We start from the raw sequence: 9,763 nt of genomic DNA on the forward strand, positions 1-9,763 counted from the left end.
AAAACGATTGAATGTAAATCAGTTTATATACATTCAGGTTACATTATTATATGCGTTGCGACCCATTAGGGTTAATTTCTAGGTCACAAATATTAGCGATCCACTCCTTTAAACACCTAGTGATTAAATCAGAAAAAAATGTTAAAAACTCCCTGTTACGAATTTCCCATCGCTGTTTATGAGAAATATCTTTGATCCAGAAACACAAAAGTTTGGACATAGTTTCTTATTGATGTATTTGATCCATTAAAACAACAAAGGTTTATAAAGGGCTATATATAAGTTAAAATAACGCGAGCAGTTTTGAGTAAATTTATAAGCTGAGTCTGGGCATCCTTTGTGAACTCGGAGCCTCGGATCATTCGGACCAAAGACGCAGCTTTAAGAATAAAGGCGACGGCGACGACGATGATGATGATGGTGTCGACGAGGATGATGATGATGGTGTCGACTACGACGATGATGATGATGGTGTCGACTACGATGATGATGATGGTGTCGACTACGATGATGATGATGGTGTCAACTAAGATGATGATGATGGTGTCAACTATGATGATGATGATGGTGTCAACTATGATGATGATGATAGTGTCAACTACGATGATGATGATGGTGTCGACTACGATGATGATGATGATGGTGTCAACTACGATGATGACGACGAAGACGACGACGACGATGATGATGATGATGACGACGAATATGTTGATTTATTAAAAGTAAACAAGGTTATTGACACTGTTGATGAATTGTTTGTAGATAAAGTAGAGTGTATTTGGTATACTACTGATAGTGATGATGATAAAACAAAATGGCGGTGTAGATATCTCCAACTGGTACAATCATCTCACCTGGATCGTCTTTATCTTATTTATAACATATTTATTTACATCTTTTACCTGGCCTCGTGCACCCTATAAATATTATCGCTATTAATTAACATAATAACATCTCTGTGGTGTACGTTCTATCTACACTATTCGATGTGGCCCACGCCAGGGGATCAACAACAAAATATGCGTTCATGGGTCGTTTTATTCAAGGAATCCCGCCGTGAGACACGAAGAGGTTTTCATTAATCATTTATATGTTGTACTACTTTGCAACCCGTCTTTTTTAGCCCAGTCGGAGCAGAAGAGTAGGACGTTAAACCCCATTTCATTTCTATTTTGCACAGCTAAATTATTTTAGGATCAAAGTTTGATATTTGCTCAAACATTTGCCTTCACGTAAAAGAACCGTTGACAGTTTGATATCGAAATAAGAGTAGGCTGTATCGCCGCTGCCTGGGTAAAATTCCCCTCATAGCACACTATATGGCATATGTCCATCTGCATTAGTTCGATTGGAGCTGAACGGTAGGACGTTAAACCTCATTAGCCCAGTCAAAGCAGAACAGTAGAGGACGTTTGCGTCCGAAATAGTGATATTGCAGAAACTACTGCTTCTACTACTGCTACTACTACTACTACTACGGCGGAGGGGGCGGGGCTTCAACGCGCCCGCTTTAGATCATAAAGTCTGTCATTAAGTCACATGGCATTGGTTTCTCTCAAGTTTGTACGTGACAAGGAGTAGTGTCGACTGACCCGAAATGACAATGTTTGTGTTGAGTGGACGTTAAACCCTCTCTCAGACAATAGTAGATTCCAGGATCTGTAAGAAATCTGTACAACACACCTGACATGACCTTTAGCCAATCAGGAGACGTGTTGTACTGGTCAAGAATGATCTAACGAATCAACGCTGACTTGTTAACAACTACAAACATGTGAATAACTCATAACTTAAAAGTTTCCTCTAGTCTACTCTAATCTTTAGCATGTACCAATATATTCCATTTGTATGTTAAAATTTTATAATAATAATACATCAACTAAATTTTTTTTTCTTGTCTTTTTTTTCTTTGGTATAATATTGGTCTCGTCCGCAATGGGTTTACTTAGATTTAATAAACATTCTCTTCAAACCCCAGAGTAAATAAAACTACGTGAAGTTTCAACCGTGATCGCTGAAACCCACCAAATAACACAATACAACAACACGAGCTAGATTCATGGCCGGATCCCTGATTCTTTGTTCATCGTCACACGACGTCGTAAACAAGTTTTTATTCGTCATATGTATGATAAATATTTTGAAGGATTATGTCTGCCTGCGTAGATAATTATTGTGCATCAAAATGATTTTCTTTACTACGATGTTTCATGAGGGAATTTGAGGGGTTGGATGGCCGAATGGTTAACAAGTGCGCGCTGTATCATAAGGTCTGTCATTGAGTCAACTGGCGTGGTTTCGATTCCCCGGTTATACGTGACAAGCAGTAGGGTCGCCTGTCCAACCTTGTGGGTTTTCTCCGGCTCCTCCGGCTTCCTCCTACTGCTAAGGACCCTACGCGCAAGCGAATTGTTGAAATAAATTGAACCATATGTTAGTCCCGAAATGAATTAGTTTGTGTCGAGTGGACGTTAAACCCCATCTCTCTCTCTCTCTCTCTCTCTCTGTAAGTTACTGTTATTTTACGTCCGCTTCCACCTAGGTGAAATCGCAGACATCTCCCTCTCTCTCTCTCAGTTACTTATATTTTACGTCCGCTTCCACTTAGGTGAAATCGCAGACATCTCTCTCTCTCTCTCTCTCTCTCTCTCTCTCTCCCCCTCTCTCTCTCTCTTATATTATATAACCTCGTGGTATTGACCATGATGTAACCTTGAAAACTAAACGTATAATTTAATCATGTGTCCAATTAGTTGAGTGTGATTGTTTTTCTCTCATCCCTGTTGGTGTGTTGTAATATAATTACTATTATCATTGTTAGAATTAAAACATCGACACGTGATATCCCATTAATTAGCACGGTCTATGATGTCGACTATTAATTAATAATTACTACAGATTGTCAATGGTAAATATACTACAACGGTATTTTAATTACTCACATTATTCTAAATAAAATGAAATGGGGTTTAACGTCCTACTTTTCTGCTCCGACTGGGTTAAAGGCTCAATACCACTCTTGTTGTAACTGAATAATATGTCCCAATCCTTATTCTGGTCAACAAATTGTACTATTTTACAATATTCCAATTAATTGATGATATAGATTTCATCTTAACACACCTAATTTAAAAAAATTGGAAAAAAGATACTAAATGATTTGAAAAACCTTTTCAAATGTGACTTGGATTTAAAAATATTTCCGAACCCCCTAGACAAGTAAAAAAAGATGTAATGGAAAATTTACATATAGGACACTTAAACATCTAATACTTAGAATAAGGCTATTATTTATTTTCTGGAGCTGTCAAGACAGCAAGAGTGTTATTGTCCCTTTAATGCACTCGGTAGTTCAATTACTCACATTATTGGCTGATACGGACCATGATAAGACTCAATCGGACCATTATTTTAATGACGAGAGTATTTAAAATACGTTTGTATATATTTAATATGGGGGTGGGATGGCTGAATGGTAAGCACGTGCGCGCTGTATCATAAAGTCTGTCATTGAGTCAACTGGCGTGGTTTCGAATCTCCGGTTGTACGTTACAAGGAGTAGGGTTGTCTGTTCAACCTCGTGGGTTTTCTCCGGGTCCTCCGGTTTCCTCCCACTGCTAAAGACCCCTACACGCAAGCGAATTATTAAAATAAAATTGAACCATATGTTTGTCCCGAAATGACCTAGTTTGTGTCGAGTGGACGTTAAACCCCATTTCTTTTTCTCTCTCTATATATTTAATATGAGAAAAATGACAATAGATACTAATCAGTATTATCAAATAGTTGCATATCAGTATCATAAATGCAACAAATAATTCAGTATCATCAAACAGTGTGATAATTTGGTCCGAATCACCCGTGGTCCGAATCACTTTCGTTTAGAGTGAGGTGGTCTCAGCACCGTTCTCAGAAATGAAATGGGGTTTAAAGTCCTACTGTACTGCCCCGACTGGGCTAATGAATACAGGCATACACCATACAGTGTGCTATGGGGAAAATTTTGCCTGGGCAGCGGCGTTATGGCCTACTCTTCTATCGAAATCCAACTGCCAGGGGATCTTTTACGTGCATGCCAATATATACATGGGAGTTCGGACAAACGCCATACAGTGTGGTATGAGGGAAATTTTGCCCGGACAGCCGCACGACGGCCTACTTCTATATCGAATTCCAAGGGATCTTTTACGTGCACGCCAATATATACACTGGAATTCGGTTTTTACGTCCCATCCGAACGACTAGACAGCTATTGTCAGGCCCTCTGTCCTGCACCACTGACAAGGGGAAACCACGTCGGAAAATCCCGATGTACTTTCTCGGTCAATGCAGGGATCGAACACGCGACCTCCAGGCTAGTGAGCCAGCGTCTTACCCACTTAGCCACCGTGACTCCTCCCTTACCCAGCCCAGTTGGTGTAGGAACGTAGGTTATTAACAATTGAGAAAGGAACATGAAAATGACATTAAACCAGTGCGCAAGACGAGTTCCCATAGTGACACGTGTTTTGGTTCTTATCGTACCATCACACAACCTTGTTAAAATCATCATCTAAAGTACCTTCTTGATTATAATTAAGTTATTTACTAAGTACGCGGGGTCATATTCTGACCTTGTCATTAGTTACTCGGGGGCTCACTTCCGCTCTCTTCATCTTACAAATGGCGGTCACGTGATCACAGTGACACAACGAGAAACTGTTCGATTGTACCGGCGTATTTCAACAACTTTCATAATAATAGTAAAATGCGTAAATTTGGAAATTTTGGGTGAAATTCGGAATGTTATTTAATGGGAATTTGGGTCTCACTTTCTGAAACGTCCGAGCTGATAACGATGGACATCTATTCGGACAAAATTTCCTTCATTAGCATACTGTATCTTTGTCCTTAGTTCGGCGCAGTAGCGCGTTACACATCACTGGAGATTACGAGTGAAATTTGGGTTGTCGGAATGTTATTAAGTGTGTATTTCCCCTAAACCTTTCACCACCATTTAGCACCAAGGTGGCCGATATTAAGAGTTTTTATAGTGCACAATACAACGGTGATATAGATTAATGTTGTATTCTTAATCCGCCATTAAATTTATGTCGTTATTTGAATATAACATTAGTCACGGACCCATGATTTCTGATGCTGAATCATTTGACTTCAAAATTATATGAAATAGAGTTTAGCGTCCTACCGGGATAATGAAGCTAGGCATATGAGAGCGATTGATCGCATCCTTTTTTTTTTCAATTTAAAATTCCCACTTACCTTTTACGTGCACGACCACGGCGGCTAAGTGGGTATGACACTGGCTCGCAAGCCTGTGGGTCGCGTGTTTGATCCATGCATTGGCCGAGAGAGTTCATCGGAATTTTCCGAAGTGGTTTCCCCTTGTCGGTGGAGCAGGGCAGAGGGTCGGACAAGGACAGCTGTCTAGTCGCTCGGATTGGACTAAAAACACAGGTCCCATGTATACATTGGCGTGCACGTAAAAGATCCTTTGGTAGATGGAATTCGATATAAGAGTAGGTCATAGTGCCGCTGCCCAGGCAAAATTTCTCTCATAGCACATTGGCGTATGCCCGTCTTCATTAGCCCAGTCGGAGCAAAACAGTCGGACGTTAAACTCCATTTCATCTCTCTCTCTCTCTCTCTCTCTCTCTCAGGCCTTGTGACCATCCAATACCCCGTCCACAGGTTGTTGCTCAAGAAAGCAATACGTTAAATCCCATTTATTTCATTTTATTTATATAAGGAGCTTAACAACTAAACTAAACAATCGACCTAACTACTATTTCATGCTGTGACGAGCAAACATCATAGCCAAAGGCTCGATCAAAATCTATTATGTTTTTAAATGAAAATTTTAAAAGAGACACTCAATAAAAGTCGGTTATAAATACATGCTTTGATATAAGTGTTTAGAAAACTTTTTCTACGGTGGAGATTAGTATATAGCGCTGGAATGTGAATCTAAACTTTTAAAAAAATAAAAACAAAAACATCTCGACAATTCGAATCAAAGCTAGTAAACTAAAGTCGTTTATTTGACGTGGGGTTATACGATGTATTAATTATTGTCTTATCAACGGGGTCGTTTGTTCTCTGTATAAAGACTAATGTGGTTACAGGTTATCCTTGCGGCAGTCCGTTCTTGTCACCTCCGCCATGTACCGACATGGCTTCATGCTGATTACGAAAACCTTTTAAGATAAATATTGCAAACGACGATAAATTTAACGCGTCTTGGTTGTAAAATGTAGACAGTTTAAAATACCAGGTAGTTCAACCATAAAAACAGCTTTTTTTTTTGGCCTATTTTAACTTTACGACTTTGTACCTTTTCAAGGTTGGTTGGTGTTTGATTTAGATCATATAGTCGAGTGGCGTGGTTTCACCTGAATGGGTCGCTTATCAAGCGCCGTGGGTTTTCTCCGGGTCCTCCGCCCCCCCCCCACAGCTTAAAAAAGCCTATGCGCAAGCAAATTATTGAAATAAGTTTGAATCACGTTCCAAAATTACGTTAAATCTCTCTCTCCCCCTCTCTCTCTCCTCTCTCTCTCTCTCCTCTCTCTCTCTTTCTGAGAAGGTGGAGAGAGAGGGTCGAATGGTCTAACGCGTGCGCTTTAGATCCTAAGGTCTGTCCCAACTAGTGAGTTTTGTCTGGATCCTCCAGTTTCGTCCCACTTCTGAAGAAAACTACATTTGTACTCCCTCTCTCTCTCTCTCCCTCTCTCTCTATCTCTCTCTCTCTCTGCGCTTGGTTGTGTATTATGACGTAAAAACGATTGATAAATAGATTGATATAGGTTGTTTATTTTCAATATGTCTAAAAAATATCTACGAAAGGGGGTCACTCACACTCGGTGAATCACGTGGTATGCAGCCTTTTATTACCCTCCAGCTAGGTCACGTGTTATTCAACGCTTTCTTTACTTACACAGAAATCTAAATAACAACATATTTAATGGCAGTGAACCATGAGTTGACCTTTTTACTAAAATATTCCCCTGCACGTTTAATAAACCCTTTCAACTGGTTCAGTCACAGCACGTTTGTGATATTATACTGACATTGTGGGAACCTAAACGTGGTCCTTAGACTAATAATCACTGAATTCCCTTATCGACATTCACTAGACCCCCCCTAAGGCATGGCGGAGAATTGCGCTACCGTATTTTCAAGGTTAGGATATGCATGTTGTTGTTGATACACGCGAGTTTCACATGGCCGGAAAATGAAATGGGTATTAACGGCCTACTGTTCTGTTTCGAACTGGGCTAATGAAGATGAGCATACTCCATGCAGTATGCTATGAGATATATTTTGCCCGTACAGCTGGGATACGGCCTGCTCTTTTATCGAATTATAACTGCCAAGGGATCCGTTTCTAGACCCTCCATTCTAAACCACTGACAAATGGTAACCATCCCGGAAAATCCCGGTGAACTTTCAAGGGACCGCATGAATATCGAGCCAGCGTCTTACTCACGTTTTAGTCAGCTGAGATGAAGTTTTGTGCTTTTTCAAGTTCGTTTCTCTCGCTCAGCTGAGGACTCGCTTCTCTCGCCCAACTGAGATGGGACCTGCTTATTGACAATAAATATGTGCCAAGGCGTTCAAATGGGACGAAATGCCATGGTCAACCCGTGGAAGTTGAAATTATTCATGCAAGTGTTATCCTATTTTGCACATAATATAGTAGATAAATTATACTAGTATTTTAGAAATCATTTGACAGAGACCAAGGTCCTGTGTACACATTGGCGTGCACGTAAAACATCCATTGACAGTTGGAATTCCATATAAGGGTAAACCTCAGAGAGAGAGAGAGAGAGAGAGAGAGAGAGTGGGAGAGAGAGACACACAAACTAGGTCATTTCGGCATAATTCGCTTGCGCGTAGGGGTCTTTAGCAGTGGGAGGAAACCGGAGGACCCGGAGAAAACCCACGAGGTTGGACAGGCGAACCTACTCCTTGTCACGTACAACCGGTGTGGGGGGGGGAATTCGAAACAAACCTCACAGAACTCTGCCCGATTGGTATTGTAACATAGGAATAACCCCATCCAAGTGAATGTCATCTTCAACCGAATGTCGATTTTTTTCTCTTAAACACCAAACATTTATCATATTGAAGCGATTGGGGTATTTTTATTACGACATGTTATTTAATATTCGTTTCTTGTGAATTTTATACGGTGAATGTTTTATATCTATGGCTGTAATCAAATAAAATGGGGTTTAACGTCCGACTGTTCTGCTCCGACTAGGTTAATAAAAACGACCATACGTCATACAGTGTGCTATGAGGCGAAATTTTGCCCAGACAGCGGCGCTACAGCCTACTCTTATATCGAACTCCAACTGCCAAGGGATCTTTTACGTGCACGCCAATGTGTACGTCTATGACTGCAACAATATTGTTAAGAAGAGTGGTGTACGCTTTAGATCATAAGGTCTGTCATTGAGTCAAGAGGTGTGGTTTCAATTCCATGCTTGTACGTGACAAGGAGTAGGGTTGCCTGTCTAACCTCGTGGGTTTTCCCCGTGTCCTTCCACTGTTAAATACCCCCATACGGGCAAACGAATTGTTGACATAAAATTGAACCCCATATGTTAGTCCCGAAATGACCTAGTTTGTGTCGAGTGGGCGTTAAACTATCTTTCCTAATACACTGCTGAATAATCAATTTTGGGGTGAATTGATGCGTTAAAAATTTGATATTTTCCGAAACATGCAAAGGACGATCGGCGATTTAAACAAAAAAGAACAAATACCATCGTACCATGGACCAATAAATGCGCAACTGCCCAAAGAACAGACATGTCGAGTTTCATGTCTATCGTGGATAAATTGGTGGATAACAACAAGATGAGTAATGCACGGTCGTGTACAGTTTATTGTGAATATTTATCAATGACTAAAGGGTATGGAAGGATCATCTGCTTTCAAGATACATTATGGAAGATTAGGTAAAAAGCTGGCAGTTCTCACTATAATAGTTAAAAACTAGATAATGTTAAAGGAATTTGCTGAAAATTTCAGTCAAATTGATCCACTCCAAACCGAGTATTTAGCGATTGAATTTTCGGCCTAGCCTCGATCATCATTACTAAAGTCGGTAGGATAAAAAAAACACATAGTCTCGATTATCCATTTAATGATTAAATTGTGAATGGAAGTCGAACAGCAATTCGGAACCTAATCCAATAAACATCGTAGGCTAGCGATGCCATCGAGAGTTGATTATGGTCTGGATAAGTTAATTAATGTCTAATTAATAATTTAGATAACATTTTAGGCCTAAAGAAGGACCTGCAATAGGTAGATTTAGCTCTTACATAATGTATGTTTAATATGATTAATACAATGACGTCATTATTAATGTGACGTCATAATGTATGTTTAATACGAAGGAGTTTTTGTTCTTTTTATTGCATTGTATTTATTTACATTTTTGTCATTGCATTATGACACAATTCTTTTGTTCATTGCATTATCACGCAATACATTTTTATTACATTATGTTAAAATACATTTTTGGGGCTTATAACACCCTTATTTAGTACTTTTTTTTATTGATATCAATATACTTATGTCGAGTTTTGCTATAATTTTCATGTTTTCCGTTCCAATCAAGGAACAGCTTAAGATAGTCATATATTTAATAAAGGCCCGGTATATGTATGGTTTAATGGTCGAGAGCGAGACGTTAAGTAATATATTATCCAGAGTGTTGTATCAATATATTAAGCAATGTCTTGCA

The sequence above is a fragment of the Patella vulgata genome, chromosome 7 (assembly GCF_932274485.2).
Source record: "Patella vulgata chromosome 7, xgPatVulg1.2, whole genome shotgun sequence".
NCBI classification, from domain to species: domain Eukaryota; kingdom Metazoa; phylum Mollusca; class Gastropoda; family Patellidae; genus Patella; species Patella vulgata.